The sequence below is a fragment of the Physella acuta genome, unplaced genomic scaffold, assembly GCF_028476545.2.
Source record: "Physella acuta isolate Inbredline_101_S28 unplaced genomic scaffold, ASM2847654v3 ptg000315l, whole genome shotgun sequence".
Taxonomy (NCBI): Eukaryota; Metazoa; Mollusca; class Gastropoda; family Physidae; genus Physella; species Physella acuta.
In genome coordinates, this window is record NW_026731834.1 from 862,227 (window position 1) to 885,833 (window position 23,607).

The 23,607-nt window shown below is 31.4% G+C and overlaps 6 non-coding genes across 6 annotated transcripts; all 6 read right to left on the bottom strand.

Moving 5' to 3' along the window:
* Positions 1–5,969: 5,969 nt before the first annotated feature.
* Positions 5,970–6,043, bottom strand: Trnai-aau (transfer RNA isoleucine (anticodon AAU)). Its single transcript has one exon. It is a non-coding gene; the product is annotated as a tRNA-Ile (tRNA).
* A 91-nt stretch (positions 6,044–6,134) lies between these two features.
* Trnai-aau (transfer RNA isoleucine (anticodon AAU)) lies at positions 6,135–6,208 on the bottom strand. Its single transcript has one exon. It is a non-coding gene; the product is annotated as a tRNA-Ile (tRNA).
* Positions 6,209–6,463: 255 nt separating this feature from the next.
* On the bottom strand, positions 6,464–6,537 carry Trnai-aau (transfer RNA isoleucine (anticodon AAU)). The gene has a single exon. It is a non-coding gene; the product is annotated as a tRNA-Ile (tRNA).
* A 16,102-nt stretch (positions 6,538–22,639) lies between these two features.
* Positions 22,640–22,713, bottom strand: Trnai-aau (transfer RNA isoleucine (anticodon AAU)). Its single transcript has one exon. It is a non-coding gene; the product is annotated as a tRNA-Ile (tRNA).
* Positions 22,714–22,804: 91 nt separating this feature from the next.
* On the bottom strand, positions 22,805–22,878 carry Trnai-aau (transfer RNA isoleucine (anticodon AAU)). The gene has a single exon. It is a non-coding gene; the product is annotated as a tRNA-Ile (tRNA).
* A 255-nt stretch (positions 22,879–23,133) lies between these two features.
* On the bottom strand, positions 23,134–23,207 carry Trnai-aau (transfer RNA isoleucine (anticodon AAU)). Its single transcript has one exon. It is a non-coding gene; the product is annotated as a tRNA-Ile (tRNA).
* Positions 23,208–23,607: the final 400 nt, after the last annotated feature.

Genomic DNA, 23,607 nt, shown 5'->3' on the forward strand with positions numbered 1-23,607 from the left:
CTAAAAAAAGACAAACCATACTGATTCTATTAAGCAAAAGTTCACACATATTTAAATTTTTAAAAGTTATACATCACATTTTATTTTAGATACATAACCCATCTCTAAACTGTTGTTCTATATAATTATATACAAATATGAGCTTCCAAAATTAAAATGTGAATCACAGAAAATATTAAGCCTACAAAAAAGTGGTTTTGTCACTATTTAAAAAATTAAATGTTATACACAATTTTAGTGTTTGTCCGACATGCTTTAAGAACTTGGTCTGTCAGTAGGTATTTTAACACGGCAAGAGCTTTAGCCGTAAACAGCGCAAATCCGTAGTGGGTCATTGGGATGTGTTTCTGGAAATAGAAAATAAATTCAGAATATTATTGCATTTTGTTTTATTGTGATTTTTATTTTGCAAACATTAAAAAAAATCATCTTTCTAAATTAAAACCAAAATGTAACATATTTAATTACAAACCGAAATTCTGTTTAAATTATTTTTAAGAATAACAAATTAATTTAGAAATCTTAACCTGCGATTGCAATGATAATAAAATTTAATGAAACTATTATAAAAAAAATGAAAAAAAAAAAAAACAACAAAATAGAAACACAATACTAAAATGTAAAACAGTTTTCACGCACCTTATAACGTTCAGGAATAATGTAAGGTGCTCCAGACTCAAGAAGAATTCTATCTAGTGGCAGAAACTTGACCATTTCCTTGAGCTCATTTGTTTTTGTACTGAACATGACCTCAGGAGTCAAGCCAAAGTACACATTGGAAAAATGTTCCATCCAAAGGGCGGCTGTTTCCTTTGATCCAGTAAAACCTTGGATGTGGATCTTCTGGTCTCTTGGTGAAATCTGTAATTAAAATATAAGAGATACATTTCATATTCAATAAAAATAGGTTTTTCATGTTTATAAAACACAAATTGTATTGAGTTAAATTGAAATAATTTTTAAAATTTATTTTAAACTATAAAGTTTGTAAGTATTAAAGAGTTGTATATTTTGTAATTGTTAAGCAAGAAAAAATGTTGGTATTACAGATGTTAAACAATATAGACGTGCTGGCTAAAATATAATTGATGTACATACATTACTCTCACCTTTCTTAAAATGTTAAAACAATCTCTGTCAGACTGCGGACATTGAATCACAATTGGGATTTTCATCTGTACAGCAAGCTCAACCTGTGCCATGAAAGCAGACTTTTGGCTTTCCACGCTCGTGGCTAATGTGTAGTTCAAACCACACGGACCCAGAGCCACACATCTTTCATGCAACAGCTTTGTCTTTAGTGCTGGTATATGAGCCGGGGTGAAGCTGGAAGCATATTTAGGATGGCAGCCAAAGGTGAGCCAGGCATCGTCTCTTTTTATGACAAGTTTTAGTAGGTTATCATCAGGCCCTTAAAGAGAAATAAAACACTTATTACAATGAGGAATACGAGGGGTATCATAAAAAGTAATATTTCATTAAGATAATTAGTTAATGACACGATTTAGCAGGTGATCACTAAGCACTTAAAGCGGAATTAAACAATCATTTTATACTATGAGGATATTAAGGTAAATCAATATGATTAATATTTTACAGAGAAAGTTAATGAGGTAAATCTAGCTACAATAATATATAAAGAAAATAGAAATAAAAAAAAGATAAATATAAACTTACTTGTTGGGTTGTAGATTTTTGGGTTGGAGAAGACAGCTATAACACCTGCATAGTTTATGGGCAAGGTGTGTTTCTCAAGGTTATAATCTGGGTACATGTGCAGGGAGGCATTGAAATCCTCAACGTCACAGTAGGTGTCGAGGTAACAATTTTTGTAGTGGAAGCTTCTGATCATGTAGTTTTTTGCCCACCTTGGTGTGTTGTCTAAGTCAAAGTCATCCATTGTCACGTTGATGGTTTCTGGGGCGATCTGTGACTTGATAATTTGGATTTTACATCCTGGGTTAGAGTCCGGTTTAAATTTGTTTCTTTTAGTGCTTGATGCTTTCTTAGAGTCCCATTTAGATTTGTTTGTATCAGTTCTTGTTGCTGTCCTTGAGACAAATTGAGATTTGTGTTTATCAGTGCTTGGTACTGGAAGCTTTTGTTTGCAATGATTTGCATCTGGTGTGGTTGGTTTAACGTCAGAGATATTTGCATTACACTGTTTTTTCGTGTCGAGTTTAAGTTTTTTAGCATCACTGCTTGGTGGTTGAAGTTTCCGTTTGCGAGGATTGACATCTGGTACTTTAGGTATTGCAAAGACAAAATTAGTTGCATCACTTGGTGGCCTAGAATCCAGTTTAATGTCTTTTACATCTTTAGATCTACTTGAAAGCTTGCTTTTGACGTCTGTAGTGAAAGATTTAGAGTCAATGAGTTTGGTATTACACAGTGGTTTACTGTCCAATTTTGTTTGTTTAACATCAGTGTTTTGTCTTGGCGACTTGACTTTACGAGGGATAACATCTGGTGTAGTTAATTCAATATCACTGTCTGAACCGTCCCTTACTTTTCTACTGTTGACCATCCCAGTGCGAAGTTTGTTGTTTGAACTAATCACGTGACTTGACATTTGCTTTGAGTGGTCATTTTGTAGGGCCAGATCTTCCATGTCCGGCTCTAAACCAAACAGGACTGGTGAAACTCTTCCTTCAAAACCTGGCTCAGTAGTGGGCAGTTGGTTGTATTTTACTGGAGGCCATTTGAGACATCTGGAGCTTGGGACTTTGTTAGAAAACAAGTCGAAACAGTAAATCCTCTGTTTGGGTATGCGATGCCACGACAATGCCATTGTAATCTGTAACGGTAAAGGAAAATGTTGATGTTGAATATGTTAAACTAGAATTTAAATAAATGTAAAACATGTATTATTGTATTTAATTTAGTGTTAAATAAAAAATTCAAAAAAAAAATTAAATAATAAAATTAAATAAAACAACTAAACAGACGTCGGCTATAAATTTAAAACGTCAATATAAAATTACTAATTATTTAAAATCTTAAGGGTGATTTTATAATGAAGACATATAGAAGAATCTTTAAATTACATCGTTAGTTAAACGGTTACATTCTCATTAGTATCCTACTGTATTCAATGTAATCAGAGTAAAACTGCTTACCTTGAAGGCTGGTGAAATCTTGAGATAATGAAAGAATATTTATATCACACTAGAATCCTACTGGAGAGATTTCAGTTGTTTTAATGCCCCAGTACACCTGGTCTGATGTATATATAGGGCTTGTCCGTAAGACCCGTGTTCTTGGAAAACTAGTTTCGCCAGCATCCTATTGGCTAGAGTGTACACAATGGAACGGTTGCGCCTGAGTGATTTTACCAGTTACCCAAATATTAGGCCACGCCCTGGTCAGTCGATCGTTAGCCGCTATTGTAATGTTACTGGCTACGCGTGACTGATTTCCTGGAAACTACCTAAAGTACCGTCACGTGGTCACTAGCTCGTTAGCTGCTATTGTTGTCATGTAAAAATATTTGCAACACAAAGTTTATTTAAGTTATCTAAATTGACTTGTCGTTAAAACATTCATAGCTACCTAATTAGTGGCTATTGAAATGTCACGCGTTATATTTTTATTTTAAAAGTTCAAATATTGAAAGACAAACATCGCTCTTAAATTTTTCTTTGGACTTAAGATAAACAACTAAAAAAAGATTGCTTGAGTTCGCTTGTTAAAATATATGCACCAGTAAGATTTATGAAGCTACCTAAATTAGTCTATTCTGTGTTCTATTTACATAGTTAGTGGATTTTAAAATGTTACATAGTTTTTATGTGTTTAAAAAATTTAAAAAATTTAACATCGCGTGGTTGATTTTTGTAAGTTTCAATGTCGAATCAATCTATTTTTAATTTTTTAGTACCCGCTTTTTCAACTAAATTGAACTACTCGGTTACGAATTCATCAATTTGCAAAGTACTATTCCTCTCCTTGTTCATTTTGTGTCATTATTTATCACTGGTCTGACACATTTTTTATCAAATTTAATTTATGAAAATGTTTACCAGCTACAACCACGGCAAGCTATCCTCACAGTTTTTTAATGTCAACTGATCTGTTCTGAGACATCCCTGGCCTTGGTAATTTGAATTAATTTTAAATCTTACTAGACCACCCATTATCCTTGGATAACTGTAACTTTATTGGTCATTCATAAATGATGTCACTCTTGTTTGACGATTTTTATCTTCCCCTTTCCCGCTACCCCCCACCCCCACTGTAAACCATTATCTCAAAAAAGTCTTTCTATAATATTTTCTGAGCTTGAACCTCATTTAAATAACAAATGAATAAATTATAAAAGCTAACGTCAACTAAAAAAAAAAGATTTCCCACTGTACACTTTCTATGTTGTAAAATTAAATTAAAAAAAACTAACACCGACATGAGGTGTTTGGAACCCTTACCACTTAGAAGATCATTCTTCATCATAAAGTAAAATTACCCAAAATAGTATTGACATTAAATTATATCCTAATTTAACCTTAAGGGTTTTCATGTCTATGAAACAAAGATTTATATGAAATATAAAAGCCCTGATATAGTTAAGAAAACAAACTTAAACATTTATTGTGTTTTTATATTTGTTTTAGTTTAACACATTAAATTAAGATCTCTATACCAACTATTATCTGTTTTAGGAAAATACGAACTTTAATGAGAATTGCTTTTTTAATGTGCGTAAAATACAAAAATTTTGACACTAGAAATGAAATACAAACAAAAGGTAAATAAGGCAAAGAGAAGAGGTAAAAAAGAATCAAGAAATTAGTGAATAGTTCGTGTATATATTTTTAAAGACAAGCTGCTACCATTTAAGGAGACAACTTCGGGTTTTTGTGAAGACCTGCCTTGTGTCAATACAATATTTTGTTCTTTTTTCGCTTTATGTAATTCTCACTAAAAATTGTTAACATACACTAAAACATAAAATGGGTCTTGCAATTTCGAAAATGCCAGCACTATACGCACGGCCCAGTTTCATCAAATTGTTGAAATCTATTTTATTTACCGTACTGACAATCAGTACAATAAGAGGATCTCAGTAACAAATAATTGTTTTCTATTTTAATATACAATTATTGCTTTTAGTTAAGAAGCATTTGTTGCTCTATATTTTAAAGATAAAATCTCACACTTTTAAAAGTAAAGTAAAAGGAAACATAAATAATTGAAAAACACAATGAATTAAAATTCAGAGTATATAAAATATTTATTTATGCTTCAGAACAGAAATACAGCAACAGAGGTTGTCATACGAGTAAAAAATGTTTTTATAGTTCATTAAATTTGTAAAACATTCATCCAAGTCTATTTAAAGTGTTTAAAATCTAAAATACAAACTTTGATTCCTTTCGAAACAAAATTGCTAAAATTCATTATATGTGCAATAAAAATAAAAAAAATAAAAATATAAATGGTCTCTTTTTATATATTATCTATCTTTAAACGATCTTCCCAAGGGTTTTTACATATTTCTACATGTAAATCCCTTAACTTTGCCAATATACATCATATAAAATATATATTAATATAAAATTAATATTATTCATCAAAACAGTAAAATAATACTGACTCTCTCTACATATTATAAAAATGAATTGCCTTTTTATAGATAAAGTATCAAATTTTATTGTCAAATTAAAAATACATTTTAAAAAAACAAAATTTTTTAACATGATAAACTCGTTCTACAAATCTCATATGTCCAAAAGTACACAAAGAAACGTTTAATTTTTAAAACATGACAAGATATAATAAGGTAATAAAAATATTAGGTTTGAATAACGTTTACTAAAAATATAACATTCGCCATTATGGGGATCGAACCCACGCTCTAACCAACTGAGCTAACCGGCCACGTACTACAGAAACTACAAATTTTGAAATATGACAATATACATGAAAGTTGTAAAAATATTATCTTTTTATTTTATTAAAAAAGATAGCATTGGCCAGTATGGGGATCGAACCCACGACATTCGCGTTATTAGCACGACGCTCTAACCAACTGAGCTAACCGGCCACGTACTGAAGAATCAAAAAATTTAAAAACATGATATATACATGAAAGTTGTAAAAACATTATCTTTGTATTTTAATAAAAAATATAACATTGGCCAGTATGGGGATCGAACCCACGACATTCGCGTTATTAGCACGACGCTCTAACCAACTGAGCTAACCGGCCACGTACTAAGATTCAAAAAATTGAAAAACATGATAAATACATGAAAGTTGTAAAAATATTATCTTTGTATTTTAATAAAAAATATAACATTGGCCAGTATGGGGATCGAACCCACGACATTTGCGTTATTAGCACGACGCTATAACCAACTGAGCTAACCGGCCACTTACTACATACACAACAAATTTAAAAGATGACAATATACATGAAAGTTGTAAAAATATTATCTTTTTATTTTATTAAAAAAGATAACATTGGCCAGTATGGGGATCGAACCCACGACATTCGCGTTATTAGCACGACGCTCTAACCAACTGAGCTAACCGGCCACATACTTCAGATGGGAAGTAATATATTAATGTGTGTTCCTTAAAACTGGGGAGAAAAGAAAACAAACAAACAAAAACAAACACTTATTCTATGTTTATTCTCAAAAGCGAGGTGACGAAATGATTCGTTCCCCCCCCCCCCATTAACTTGTCTGCCTACCTTCGGCTTACAGCGCCATTGTGTTCGATTGGCGGCATATGGTTTTCCTATATTTAATATACTTTTTTATTTAAAACATATTCTCCCCTATATTTTTGTAACCGTTATAAGATGGTAAATTTTTTTAGATAACTTTGGATTTTTGTTTAGACCTGTCTCGTGCCAGTTTAAAGCCAGACATGTTTTCTCGCTTAATGTACTCACAAAAAAGTGTCAACATGACATGACATGAGTATATGTGCTGGAGTTTCCTTTTAAAATCTGCAAATAGATGTGCACTGCCTGTGGTTTTGCAATGATGAGTTCAATGTGTTATGACCGTCAGGATTGACCTGGGTAGGGCGACTAATCTGACCAGTAGGGAGTGGCATGGGGATTTTTTTCACTGTACCTTCCTTGCGATTTATGATAGGTGTTGAAACTTAAGTGTGAAATTAAAGTAGATATCATAGACAGATATCTGTTTCCTCATATTCATGTGCTTGTTTTTAACCCATCTTGGTATACCGGGGTTTGTTATGAATTTATAATACTTTTGTAATACTTTATTTGCGACAACGACAATCAATACGATAACGTGGATATTATTCACATAATTTTTATTTTTATTGGATTTTATTGATTTTATTTTTGTTTTGACATAACTAATTTGAAAAACAAATATTAAAAAACAAAGTAAAATTCAAAGTAGATAAAATATTTATTTGCGCTTTGTAACAGTAATACATATTATACATCAATAGAGATTGTCATTCTTATAAAAGTATTTTGACACATTTCTTTTTTACATTAAACTTGGTACTTGCGAATTGTGATACTAATATAAAACATATAAATCTCTTTCATTTGACTAGTTGCATAGTAAAATGTATCTTAAAAATAGGTATGAATATAAGTTTATATAATTTTTAAATAAAATTAAAATAAAAAATAAAAAAATAATATCATGCATCAAAATGTATAAAAATTCATAGCCCTTTTAAAAGAAAAAAATATCATAATTTGTCGTAAAATAAAATCAAAGATTTGTTGATTATTATTATACACTGTTTAAAAACAATCAATCAACTTGTTCTAAAATTCAGAACAAGTAAATTAGATATACAATTTAATTTGCATTTCATATAAGCTTATAATCTGTATATAGAAAGTATTTGTTCGAGGTTGATCCACAATATTTTCTAAAGCCATACAATTATATAAGGAACCCTAAAGTAACTTAGAACTAGTCTATAATAACCTAGTAATAACATTAAAATATGATGGTAATTAGGAAGTTAGAAACCAGTCATGAATGTAGCCTGTCATGTTCCCTGACAATGTATAATATTATAAATGTAAAAAATAAAATTAAATGTAAAATTAAAAAAACTAAAAAAAGACAAACCATACTGATTCTATTGAGCAAAAGTTCACACATATTTAATTTTTTAAAAGTTATTATCACATTTTATTTTAGATACATAACACATCTCTAAACTGTTGTTCTATATAATTATATACAAATATGAGCTTTCAAAATTAAAATCTGAATCACAGAAAATATTAAGCCTACAAAAATGTGGTTTTGTCACTATTTAAAAAATTAAATGTTATACACAATTTTAGTGTTTGTCCGACATGCTTTAAGAACTTGGTCTGTCAGTAGGTATTTTAACACGGCAAGAGCTTTAGCCGTAAACAGCGCAAATCCGTAGTGGGTCATTGGGATGTGTTTCTGGAAAGAGAAAATAAATTCAGAATATTATTGCATTTTGTTTTATTGTGATTTTTATTTTGCAAACATTTAAAAAAATCATCTTTCTAAATTAAAACCAACATGTAATATATTTAATTACAAACCGAAATTATGTTTAAATTATTTTTAAGAATAACAAATTAGTTTAGAAAAACTTAACCTGCGATTGCAATGATAATAAAATTTATTGAAACTATTATAAAAAAAATGAAAAAAAAAACAACAAAATAGAAACACACTACTAAAATGTAAAACAGTTTTCACGCACCTTATAACGTTCAGGAATAATGTAAGGTGCTCCAGACTCAAGAAGAATTCTATCTAGTGGCAGAAACTTGACCATTTCCTTGAGCTCATTTGTTTTTGTACTAAACATGACCTCAGGAGTCAAGCCAAAGTACACATTGGAAAAATGTTCCATCCAAAGGGTGGCTGTTTCCTTTGATCCAGTAAAACCTTGGATGTGGATCTTCTGGTCTCTTGGTGAAATCTGTAATTAAAATATAAGAGATACATTTCATATTCAATAAAAATAGGTTTTTCATGTTTATAAAACACAAATTGTATTGAGTTAAATTGAAATAATTTTTAAAATTTATTTTAAACTATAAAGTTTGTAAGTATTAAAGAGTTGTATATTTTGTAATTGTTAAGCAAGAAAAAATGTTGGTATTACAGATGTTAAACAATATAGACGTGCTGGCTAAAATATAATTGATGTACATACATTACTCTCACCTTTCTTAAAATGTTAAAACAATCTCTGTCAGACTGCGGACATTGAATCACAATTGGGATTTTCATCTGTACAGCAAGCTCAACCTGGGCCATGAAAGCAGACTTTTGGCTTTCCACGCTCGTGGCAAATGTGTAGTTTAAACCACACGGACCCAGAGCCACAGATCTTTCATGCAAAAGCTTTGTCTTTAGTGCTGGTATATGAGCCGGGGTGAAGCTGGAAGCATATTTAGGATGGCAGCCAAAGGTGAGCCAGGCATCGTCTCTTTTCATGACAAGTTTTAGTAGGTTATCATCAGGCCCTTAAAGAGAAATAAAACACTTATTACAATGAGGAATACGAGGGGTATCATAAAAAGTAATATTTCATTAAGATAATTAGTTAATGACACGATTCAGTAGGTGATCACTAAGCACTTAAAGCGGAATTAAACAATCATTTTATACTATGAGGATATTAAGGTAAATCAATATGATTATTTTACAGAGAAAGTTAATGAGGTAAATCTAGCTACAATAATATATAAAGAAAATAGAAATAAAAAAAGATAAATATAAACTTACTTGTTGGGTTGTAGATTTTTGGGTTGGAGAAGACAGCTATAACACCTGCATAGTTTATGGGCAAGGTGTGTTTCTCAAGGTTATAATCTGGGTACATGTGCAGGGAGGCATTGAAATCCTCAACGTCACAGTAGGTGTCGAGGAAACAGTTTTTGTAGTGGAAGCTTCTGATCATGTAGTTTTTTGCCCACCTTGGTGTGTTGTCTAAGTCAAAATCATCCATTGTCACGTTGATGGTTTCTGGGGCTATCTGTGACTTGATAAATTGGATTTTACATTCTGGGTTAGAGTCTGGTTTAAATTTGTTTCTTTTAGTGCTTGATGCTTTCTTAGAGTCCCGTTTAGATTTGTTTGTATCAGTTCTTGTTTCTGTCCTTGATACAAATTTAGATTTGTTTTTATCAGTGCTTGGTACTGAAAGCTTTTGTTTGCAATGATTTGCATCTGGTGTGGTTGGTTTAACGTTAGAGATGTTTGCATTACACTGTGTTTTCGTGTCGAGTTTAGGTTTTTTAGCATCACTGCATGGTGGTTGAATTTTCCGTTTACGTGGATTGACATCTGGTACTTTAGGAATTGCAAAGACAAAATTAGTTGCATCACTTAGTGGCCTAGAATCCAGTTTAATGTCTTTTACATCTTTAGTTGTACTTGAAAGCTTGCTTTTGACATCTGTAGTGAAAGATTTAGAGTCAATGAGTTTGGTATTGCAGAGTGGATTAGTGTTCAATTTTGTTTGTTTAGCATCAGTGTTTTGTCTTGGAGACTTGACTTTACTAGGAGTAACGTCTGGTTTGGTTGATTCAACATCATTGTCTGAACCGTCCCTTACTTTTCTACTGCTGACCATCCCAGTGCGGAGTTTTGAACTAATCACGTGACTTGACATTTGGTTTGAGTGGTCATTTAGTAAGGCCAGATCTTCCATGTCCGGCTCTAAACCGAACAGGACTGGTGAAATCCTTCCTTCAAAACCTGGCTCAGTAGTGGGCAGTTGGTAGTATTTTACTGGTGGCCATTTAAGACATCTGGAGCTTGGGACTTTGTTAGAAAACAAGTCGAAACAGTAAATCCTCTGTTTGGGTATGCGATGCCACGACAATGCCATTGTAATCTGTAACGTTAAAGGACAATAAATTGATGTTGATGTTGAATATGTTAAACATGCATTAAAATAAATTTAAAACATTTATTATTGTATTTTATTTACTGTAAAAAATAAAAAATAAAAATAAAAAATAAAAATAAAACAACAACTAAACAGTCGTACGCGTAAATATATTGACAAAATTATCAAAATTTTACGGTGATTTTATAATGAAAAAATATATGGGAATCTTTAAATTACATTAAACGGTTAAATTCTCATTAGTCATCTCCTGTATTAAAGCTCATTAAAGTAAAACTGCTTACCTTGAAGGCTGGTGAATGCTTGAGATAATGAAAGAATATTTATATCACACTAGAATCCTACTAGAGAGATTTCAGTTGTGTTAATGACCCAGTACAGCTGGTCTGATTTATATATAGGGGTTGTGCGTATGACCCGTGTTCTTGGAAAACTAGTTTCGCCAGCATCCCATTGGCTAGAGTGTACACAATGGAACGGTTGCGCCTGAGTGATTTTACCAGCTACCCAAGTATTAGGCCACGCCCTGGTCAGTCGATCGTTAGCCGCTATTGTAATGTTACTGGCTACGCGTGATTGATTTCCTGGAAACTTCCTAAAGTACCGTCACGTGGTCACTAGCTCGTAAGCTGCTATTGTTGCCATGTCAAAATATTTGCAGCATAAAGTTGATTTAAGTTATTTAAAGTGACGCGTCGTTAAAACAGTGGTAGCTATCTAGTTAGTGGCTATTGAAATGTCAAACGTTATGTTTTTATTTTAGATGGTTAATGGCCGAAGCTTTTTGAAAGCTACTCAAATAGACTAGAGTCCGATTCGTAAAAATATATAAAGCGAACAATGGTTGGTTTATTTTGGAGTGGATAGTTATTAAGTTTTTCTTTTTGTTAAAAAGGGAATCTTTTATTTCACATGTTAATCGCATACTTCGACATAAAATAGGTTTTAAAATACATTGCATAATGCAACCCGTTATGTTGATTTTGTTTCGTTTTTTTTGTCCACCCAAAAGAGATCAGAATCATGGACGAATAACAGTCGGTTGGGAATGTGTGTGTGAATGTGTGGGTGTGGGTTGGTGTATGTGTGTTGGGGTGTGTGGGTGGATGATTGTGTTATTAGGTTCAGTTGCTACTTTACACTTATCCGTTTAAAAAAATTATTGAGTTGAATTTGGCACCGATCAATGGTCAATGCATTTTTAGGCTTATTGTTAGATATTTCTGCTGGTACACAACTAATATGAATACTAGTAAAATCAGTTGGCAAATGCAGGACATCACTATCGGCAGTCTCGAATGTCTAGAGTTCGAATTCTGTGTGCGAGTAAGTAGGGCGCCCCTGAGTCCAACAGATCTCCCAACATCTTTACCCAGCCACGTGAACGATACACTAAATCACGGTCAGGTTGTTCGTCATTACATTACGCCTTTTAATAATTATTTATTTTATTAATACTTCTCTCTTACATGTAGCCTACTTTCATTCATTTAAGATCGTTTATTTATACATAGATCTAATACAAAGCGTCTAATTACAAATAAAAAAAACAGCAACCTGAAAATGCAAATGTGTAATTAATTGATGATTCAAGGTTTTTTTTTAATCGGGCTGGTAGGCTAAGGGGGCTTGGGATTTTAAGTAGAGCTGAAATAAATTTGGAATTAAAGAAAAATAATATTATAAAAAGTTTTAAGCAACCGGGATGTTATGTTGAGTACAGTAAGGACATCAAATCAAACATTCTCCCTTTTCAAACATATAGTTGTCATCCCGAATTTTTTTTTTTAAATTTATTCTAAACATTTAAAATAGTAATAGTGGTTTATTTGGTAGTTTTACACAGTTTCAAAGGCATGAACATCAATTGTATGTATAGTAATTATGTAGTAATTAAACGGTGAAAGTAAAAATGCAAAAGAACTAGACTAAAATAGGGTGTGAAATTTGATGTCAGATATTATTTGAAAATATACAGTGTTGAAAAAGAATGTAACTGTACAACAACTGGACAATAACATTGTTATAATAATTTTATAAGTTTTATATTTATAAGGTTTTTAAATAAAAACTATAAATGTAAATAATTAAAACTATCTAGATAACATTATGGTTAGATGAAATTTGATTTAAACGCTAGCTTTACGGTAGCTACGCCACTGGCGACAGTTTGCCTTGCATGTTCGCCTTAGTATTACAGTTTTCAACATCAGCTTGTGAGGACTAATACAGATTTAAAATAGTAATACTTCTCTCTTACATGTAGCCTACTATCATTTATTTAAGGTTTGCTTACATAGATCTCACACAACACGTTTAATTACAATTTAAAAAACTACAACAAAAAAAACAAAAAAACTTAAAATGCAAACGTGTAATTAATTGATGATTCAAAGGTTGTTTTTTTTTTCATCGGAGTGGTGGGCTTAGGCGTCTTGGGATTTTAAGTAGAGGTGAAATAAATTTGGAATTAAAGAAAAATAATATTATAAAAAATTTAAGCAACCGGGATGTTATGTTGAGTACATTAAGGCACATCAAATAAAACTTTTTCATTTTCAAACATCTATATTATATCTATAACTGTCATCCCGCATTTAAAAAAATATTTTAATCATTTAAAATTGTAATAATAGTTTATTTGGTAGTTTTACACAGTTTCAAAGACATGAACATCAATTGTATATAATGTAATTATTTAGTAATTAAATGGTAATAGTAAAAAGGTAAAGGACTAGACTAAAATAGGTGTGTACAGAGTTTCTTCCGGAAAGTCTCCCGCTCCCCCCCCCCCCCCCCCCGAACGAGATGGATTTTATATAGTAAATAGACACTTTTACTAGTGTCCGCCTCCCCGAAAAATATTGATAGCCCCCCCCCCCCCCGAAACACTGGGTGTGCAATTCGATGTCTGAGATAATTTAAAAATATATATCCTTTCAAAACTGAATAGAGATGATACATCAAATGGACAATAACATTGTTATATTAGTTTTATAAGTTTAAATTTATAAGGTTTTTAATAAAAACTATACATGTAAATAATTAAAATTATCTAGATAACATGAAGGTTAGATCAAATTGGATGTAGATATTTTAAGTTTAATTAATATTTATATTATAAACAATGATATTTATGTGTATGTCTTAATTTTCAATGTCTTGGGTTTTTTTACTGACTTTTCAGATCGTAGTAAAGGTTGTTTCCCCTGACTAGTTTAAATGCTTTTTGTTATTTTTTTACTTTCTCGTATATACGAAGTATAGAGAAAGTCTTGTAATCGTGCAAAAAAAAAATAGTCTCACTGATACGGAAAAACATAATTTTGCAATCTTGTCCGTATGTCTGTGTGTCTCTGTGTGTGTGTGTGTGTCCGTGTGTAAACACGATAACTTGAGTACCGTTACAGCTAGGTTGATGAAATTTCATATATAAGTATTTAATCAAAATCGTAGATCCGTATCAACTTTTGAGCGATTTCCGATAACCGGAAGTGGTACTTTTCCTACTTTGAATTTTTCAAAAGCCTATAACTTGAGTACTATTTCAGATAGATAAATGAAATTTCATACGTAAGTAAAAGATCTAATTTTCTACCTTCTATTAAATTTTGAGTCATTTCCGTTGACTGGAAGTAGTACTTTACGCTACTTCCGATTTCTCAAAAAACTAATGTAAATTTTAAAAGTAATAATAATATTGCGCACTATTATGCGCTTTTTTATTTCGCGTTCACTTGGTGTGCAATTAATTTGTCTACGAGATTTTATTCTATTTTTAAAACTTTAAGTATTTAAAATGGATTAAAAATCATGTCTATAGCCCGAGTTCCCATCCCCTGTTATTTTATATAAGAATATTCGAGAAAGTTTAGGGGAGATCACTCCCGGTTTATTTCTTTTTATTAAAAAATAAATCTTTTATTCCATGATAAAAGCATACTTTGTCTTAAAATAGGTTTTGATATACATTACATAATGCAACGCGTCATGTTGATTATGTTCAGATTTTTTTGTCCATCTAAAATAGTTCAGAATCATGGATGAATAACAAACGATTGGGAATGTGTGTGTATCTGTAAGTGTGTGTATGTGTATGTGTGTTGGGCTGTTCGGGGGGGGGGGGGGGTTGACTGTGTTATTAGGTTTAGTTGCTACTTTACAAATATCCGGTTACAAAAATATTGAGTTCAGTTTGGAACCGATCAATGGTCAATGCAATTTTTAAGCTAATTGGTAAATATTTTGGTGTTAATTGTTATAGGCTGTTACCCTTATTTTTTTAAAATGCTCAGATGGGAAGTAATATATTAATGTGTGTTCCTTCAAACTGGGGCAAAAAGCAAACAAACAAACAAAAACAAACACTTATTTTATGTTTATTCTTACAAGCGAGGTGACGAAGTGATTCATTCCCCCCCCCACCCCATTAACTCGTCCGCCTACCTTCGGCTTACAGCGCCATTGTGTTCGATTGGCGGCATATGGTTTTCCTATATTTAATATACTGTTTTATTTAAAACATATTCTCCCCTATATTTGTAACCATTATAAGATGGTAAATTTTTTAGATAACTTTGGATTTTTGTTTAGACCTGTCTCGTGCCAGTTTAAAGCCAGACATGTTTTCTCGCTTAATGTACTCACAAAAAAGTGTCAACATGACATGACATGAGTATATGTGCTGGAGTTTCCTTTTTAAATCTGCAAATAGATGTGCACTGCCTGTGGTTTTGCAATGATGAGTTCAATGTGTTATGACCGTCAGGATTGACCTGGGTAGGGCGACTAATCTGACCAGTGGGGAGTGGCATGGGGATTTTTTCACTGTACCTTCCTTGCGATTTATGATAGGTGTTGAAACTTAAGTGTGAAATTAAAGTAGATATCATAGACAGATATCTGTTTCCTCATATTCATGTGCTTGTTTTTAACCCATCTTGGTATACCGGGGTTTGTTATGAATTTATAATACTTTTGTAATACTTTATTTGCGACAGCGACAATCAATACGATAACGTGGATATTATTCACATAATTTTTATTTTTATTCGATTTTATTGATTTTATTTTTGTTTTGACATAACTAATTTGAAAAACAAATATTAAAAAACAAAGTAAAATTCAAAGTAGATAAAATATTTATTTGCGCTTTGTAACAGTAATACATATTATACATCAATAGAGATCGTCATTCTTATAAAAGTATTTTGACATATTTCTTTTTTACATTAAACTTGGTACTTGCGAATTGTGATACTAATATAAAACATATAAATCTCTTTCATTTGACTAGTTGCATAGTAAAATGTATCTTAAAAATAGGTATTAATATAAGTTTATATAATTTTTCAATAAAAATAAAATAAAAAATAAAAAAATAATATCATGCATCAAAATGTATAAAAATTCATAGCCCTTTTAAAAGAAAAAAAATATCATAATTTGTCGTAAAATAAAATCAAAGATTTGTTGATTATTATTATACACTGTTTAAAAACAATCAATCAACTTGTTCTAAAATTCAGAACAAGTAAATTAGATATACAATTTAATTTGCATTTCATATAAGCTTATAATCTGTATATAGAAAGTATTTGTTCGAGGTTGATATACAATATTTTCTAAAGCCATACAATTATATAAGGAACCCTAAAGTAACTTAGAACGAGTCTATAATAACCTAGTAATAACATTAAAATATGATGGTAATTAGGAAGTTAGAAACCAGTCATGAATGTAGCCTGTCATGTTCCCCGACAATGTATAATATTATAAATGTAAAAAATAAAATTAAATGTAAAATTAAAAAAACTAAAAATAGACAAACCATACTGATTCTATTAAGCAAAAGTTCACACATATTTAAATTTTTAAAAGTTATACATCACATTTTATTTTAGATACATAACACATCTCTAAACTGTTGTTCTATATAATTATATACAAATATGAGCTTCCAAAATTAAAATCTGAATCACAGAATATATTAAGCCTACAAAAAAGTGGTTTTGTCACTATTTAAAAAATTAAATGTAATACACAATTTTAGTGTTTGTCCGACATGCTTTAAGAACTTGGTCTGTCAGTAGGTATTTTAACACGGCAAGAGCTTTAGCCGTAAACAGCGCAAATCCGTAGTGGGTCATTGGGATGTGTTTCTGGAAAGAGAAAATAAATTCAGAATATTATTGCATTTTGTTTTATTGTGATTTTTATTTTGCAAACATTAAAAAAAAATCATCTTTCTAAATTAAAACCAAAATGTAATATATTTAATTACAAACCGAAATTCTGTTTAAATTATTTTTAAGAATAACAAATTAATTTAGAAAAACTTAACCTGCGATTGCAATGATAATAAAATGTATTGAAACTATTATAAAAAAAAATGAAAAAAAAAACCCAACAAAATAGAAACACACTACTAAAATGTAAAACAGTTTTCACGCACCTTATAACGTTCAGGAATAATGTAAGGTGCTCCAGACTCAAGAAGAATTCTATCTAGTGGCAGAAACTTGACCATTTCCTTGAGCTCATTTGTTTTTGTACTGAACATGACCTCAGGAGTCAAGCCAAAGTACACATTAGAAAAATGTTCCATCCAAAGGGCGGCTGTTTCCTTTGATCCAGTAAAACCTTGGATGTGGATCTTCTGGTCTCTTGGTGAAATCTGTAATTAAAATATAAGAGATACATTTCATATTCAATAAAAATAGGTTTTTCATGTTTATAAAACACAATTGTATTGAGTTAAATTGAAATAATTTTTAAAATTTATTTTAAACTAGAAAGTTTGTAAGTATTAAAGAGTTGTATATTTTGTAATTGTTAAGCAAGAATAAATGTTGGTATCACAGATGTTAAACAATGAAGACGTGCTGGCTAAAATATAATTGATGTACATACATTACTCTCACCTTTCTTAAAATGTTAAAACAATCTCTGTCAGACTGCGGACATTGAATCACAATTGGGATTTTCATCTGTACAGCAAGCTCAACCTGGGTCATGAAAGCAGACTTTTGGCTTTCCACGCTCGTGGCTAATGTGTAGTTTAAACCACACGGACCCAAAGCCACACATCTTTCATGCAAAAGCATTGTCTTTAGTGCTGGTATATGAGCCGGGGTGAAGCTAGAAGCATATTTAGGATGGCAGCCAAAGGTGAGCCAGGCATCGTCTCTATTCATGACAAGTTTTAGTAGGTTATCATCAGGCCCTTAAAGAGAAATAAAACACTTATTACAATGAGGAATACGAGGGGTATCATAAAAAGTAATATTTCATTAAGATAATTAGTTAATGACACGATTTAGTAGGTGATCACTAAGCACTTAAAGCGGAATTAAACAATCATTTTATACTATGAGGATATTAAGGTAAATCAATATGATTAATATTTTACAGAGAAAGTTAATGAGGTAAATCTAGCTACAATTATATATAAAGAAAATAGAAATAAAAAAAGATAAATATAAACTTACTTGTTGGGTTGTAGATTTTTGGGTTGGAGAAGACAGCTATAACACCTGCATAGTTTATGGGCAAGGTGTGTTTCTCAAGGTTATAATCTGGGTACATGTGCAGGGAGGCATTGAAATCCTCAACGTCACAGTAGGTGTCGAGGAAACAATTTTTGTAGTGGAAGCTTCTGATCATGTAGTTTTTTGCCCACCTTGGTGTGTTGTCTAAGTCAAAGTCATCCATTGTCACGTTGATGGTTTCTGGGGCGATCTGTGACTTGATAATTTGGATTTTACATTCTGGGTTAGAGTCTAGTTTAAATTTGTTTCTTTTAGTGCTTGATGCTTTCTTAGAGTCCCGTTTAGATTTGTTTGTATCAGTTCTTGTTGCTGTCCTTGAGACAAATTGAGATTTGTGTTTATCAGTGCTTGGTACTGGAAGCTTTTGTTTGCAATGATTTGCATCTGGTGTGGTTGGTTTAACGTTAGAGATGTTTGCATTACACTGTGTTTTCGTGTCGAGTTTAGGTTTTTTAGCATCACTGCTTGGTGTTTGAAGTTTCCGTTTACGAGGATTGACATCTGGTACTTTAGGAATTGCAAAGACAAAATTAGTTGCATCACTTAGTGGCCTAGAATCCAGTTTAATGTCTTTTACATCTTTAGTTGTACTGGAAAGCTTGCTTTTGACATCTGTAGTGAAAGATTTAGAGTCAATGAGTTTGGTATTGCAGAGTGGATTAGTGTTCAATTTTGTTTGTTTAGCATCAGTGTTTTGTCTTGGAGACTTGACTTTACTAGGAGTAACGTCTGGTTTGGTTGATTCAACATCATTGTCTGAACCGTCCCTTACTTTTCTACTGCTGACCATCCCAGTGCGGAGTTTGTGTTTTGAACTAATCACGTGATTTGACATTTGGTTTGAGTGGTCATTTAGTAAGGCCAGATCTTCCATGTCCGGCTCTAAACCGAACAGGACTGGTGAAATCCTTCCTTGAAAACCTGGCTCAGTAATGGGCAGTTGGTTATATTTTACTGGTGGCCATTTAAGACATCTGGAGCTTGGGACTTTGTTAGAAAACAAGTCGAAACAGTAAATCCTCTGTTTGGGTATGCGATGCCACGACAATGCCATTGTAATCTGTAACGTTAAAGGACAATAAATTGATGTTGATGTTGAATATGTTAAACATGCATTAAAATAAATTTAAAACATTTATTATTGTATTTTATTTACTATAAAAAATAAAAATAAAAACTAAAAATAAAACAACAACTAAACAGTCGTACGCTTAAATATATTGACAAAATTATCAAAATCTTACGGTGATTTTATAATGAAAAAATATATAGGAATCTTTAAATTACATTAAACGGTTAAATTCTCATTAGTCATCTCCTGTATTAAAGCTCATTAAAGTAAAACTGCTTACCTTGAAGGCTGGTGAATGCTTGAGATAATGAAAGAATATTTATATCACACTAGAATCCTACTAGAGAGATTTCAGTTGTGTTAATGACCCAGTACAGCTGGTCTGATTTATATATAGGGCTTGTCTGTAAAACCCATGTTCTTGGAAAACTAGTTTCGCCAGCATCCCATTGGCTAGAGTGTACACAATGGAACGGTTGCGCCTGAGTGATTTTACCAGCTACCCAAGTATTAGGCCACGCCCTGGTCAGTCGATCGTTAGCCGCTATTGTAATGTTACTGGCTACGCGTGATTGATTTCCTGGAAACTTCCTAAAGTACCGTCACGTGGTCACTAGCTTGTTAGCTGCTATTGTTGCCATGTCAAAATATTTGCATCAGAAAGTTTATTTAAGCTATCTAAATCGACGTGTCCTTAAAACATTCATAGCCACCTAGTTAGTGGCTATTGAAATGTCACACGTTATGTTTTTATTTTAGAAAGTTAAGGGCCAAACCTTTTTGAAAGCTAGTCAAATATTGAAGACAAACATCGCTCTTAGATTTTTCTTTGGACTTAAGATAAGCAACTTAAAAAAAGATTGCTTGAGTTCGATTGTTAAAATGTATGCAATACTAACATTTATGAAGCTACCTAAATTAGTCTATCCTGTGTTCTATTTACATAGTTAGTGGCTAATAAAAGGTTACATGTTTTATGTGTTTAAAAAATTCAAATATTTAACATCGCGTGGTTCGAAGTTTCAATGTCGAATCAATCTATTTTTTATATTTTAGTACCCGCTTGTTCAACTAAACTGAACTACTTGGTTACGAATTAATCAGTTTGCAAATTACTATTCCTCTCCTTATTCATTTCGTGTGATTATGTATCATTGGTCTGACACGAGACTTTTTATAGAATTTAATTGATGAAAATGTTTACCAGCTACAACCATGTCAAACCATCCTCACCTTTTTCACTGTCAACTGATCTGTTCTGAGACATCCTTGGCCTTAGGAATTTGAAATGATTTTAAATCTTACTAGACCACCCATTATGCTTGGATAGCTGTAACTTTATTGGTCACTCATAAATGATGTCACTCTTGTTTGACGATTTTTATCTTCCCCTTTCCCGCTACCCCCCACCCCCACTGTAAATCATTATCTCAAAAAAGTCTTTCTATAATATTTTCTGAGCTCGAACCTCATTTAAATAACAAATGAATAAATTATAAAAGCTAACGTCAAAATAAAAAAAAAAAGATTTCCCACTGTACACTTTCTATGTTGTAAAATTAAATTAAAAAAACTAACACCGACATGAGGTGTTTGGAAACCTTACCACTTAAAAGATCATTCTTCATCATAAAGTAAAATTACCCAAAATAGTATTGACATTAAATTATATCCTAATTTAACCTTAAGGGTTTTCATGTCTATGAAACAAAGATTTATATGAAATATAAAAGCCCTGATATAGTTAAGAAAACAAACTCAAACATTTATTGTGTTTTTATATTTGTTTTAGTTTAACACATTAAATTAAGATCTCTATACCAACTATTATCTGTTTTAGGAAAATACGAACTTTAATGAGAATTGCTTTTTTAATGTGAGTAAAATACAAAAAATTTGACACTACAAATGAAATACAAACAAAAGGTAAATAAGGCAAAGAGAAGAGGTAAAAAAGAATCAAGAAATTAGTGAATAGTTCGTGTATATATTTTTAAAGACAAGCTGCTACCATTTAAGGAGACAACTTCGGGTTTTTGTGAAGACCTGCCTTGTGTCAATACAATATTTTGTTCTTTTTTCGCTTTATGTAATTCTCACTAAAAATTGTTAACATACACTAAAACATAAAATGGGTCTTGCAATTTCGAAAATGCCAGCACTATACGCACGGCCCAGTGTCATAAAATTGTTGAAATCTATTTTATTTACCGTACTGACAATCAGTACAATAAGAGGATCTCAGTAACAAATAATTGTTTTCTATTTTAATATACAATTATTGATTTTAGTTAAGAAGCATTTGTTGCTCTATATTTTAAAGATAAAATCTCACACTTTTAAAAGTAAAGTAAAAGGAAAAATAAATAATTGAAAAACACAATGAAGTAAAATTCAGAGAATATAAAATATTTATTTATGCTTCAGAACAGAAATACAGCAACAGAGGTTGTCATACGAGTAAAAAATGTTTTTATAGTTCATTAAATTTGTAAAACATTCATCCAAGTCTATTTAAAGTGTTTAAAATATAAAATACAAACTTTGATTCCTTTCGAAACAAAATTGCTAAAATTCATTATATGTGCAATAAAAATAAAAAAAATAAAAATATAAATGGTCTCTTTTTATATATTATCTATCTTTAAACGATCTTCCCAAGGGTTTTTACATATTTCTACATGTAAATCCCTTAACTTTGCCAATATACATCATATAAAATATATATTAATATAAAATTAATATTATTCATCAAAACAGTAAAATAATACTGACTCTCTCTACATATTATAAAAATGAATTGCCTTTTTATAGATAAAGTATCAAATTTTATTGTCAAATTAAAAATACATTTTAAAAAAACAAAATTTTTTAACATGATAAACTCGTTCTACAAATCTCATATGTCCAAAAGTACACAAAGAAACGTTTAATTTTTAAAACATGACAAGATATAATAAGGTAATAAAAATATTAGGTTTGAATAACGTTTACTAAAAATATAACATTCGCCATTATGGGGATCGAACCCACGCTCTAACCAACTGAGCTAACCGGCCACGTACTACAGAAACTACAAATTTTGAAATATGACAATATACATGAAAGTTGTAAAAATATTATCTTTTTATTTTATTAAAAAAGATAGCATTGGCCAGTATGGGGATCGAACCCACGACATTCGCGTTATTAGCACGACGCTCTAACCAACTGAGCTAACCGGCCACGTACTGAAGAATCAAAAAATTTAAAAACATGATATATACATGAAAGTTGTAAAAACATTATCTTTGTATTTTAATAAAAAATATAACATTGGCCAGTATGGGGATCGAACCCACGACATTCGCGTTATTAGCACGACGCTCTAACCAACTGAGCTAACCGGCCACGTACTAAGATTCAAAAAATTGAAAAACATGATAAATACATGAAAGTTGTAAAAATATTATCTTTGTATTTTAATAAAAAATATAACATTGGCCAGTATGGGGATCGAACCCACGACATTTGCGTTATTAGCACGACGCTCTAACCAACTGAGCTAACCGGCCACTTACTACATACACAACAAATTTAAAAGATGACAATATACATGAAAGTTGTAAAAATATTATCTTTTTATTTTATTAAAAAAGATAACATTGGCCAGTATGGGGATCGAACCCACGACATTCGCGTTATTAGCACGACGCTCTAACCAACTGAGCTAACCGGCCACATACTTCAGATGGGAAGTAATATATTAATGTGTGTTCCTTAAAACTGGGGAGAAAAGAAAACAAACAAACAAAAACAAACACTTATTCTATGTTTATTCTCAAAAGCGAGGTGACGAAATGATTCGTTCCCCCCCCCCCCCATTAACTTGTCTGCCTACCTTCGGCTTACAGCGCCATTGTGTTCGATTGGCGGCATATGGTTTTCCTATATTTAATATACTTTTTTATTTAAAACATATTCTCCCCTATATTTTTGTAACCGTTATAAGATGGTAAATTTTTTTAGATAACTTTGGATTTTTGTTTAGACCTGTCTCGTGCCAGTTTAAAGCCAGACATGTTTTCTCGCTTAATGTACTCACAAAAAAGTGTCAACATGACATGACATGAGTATATG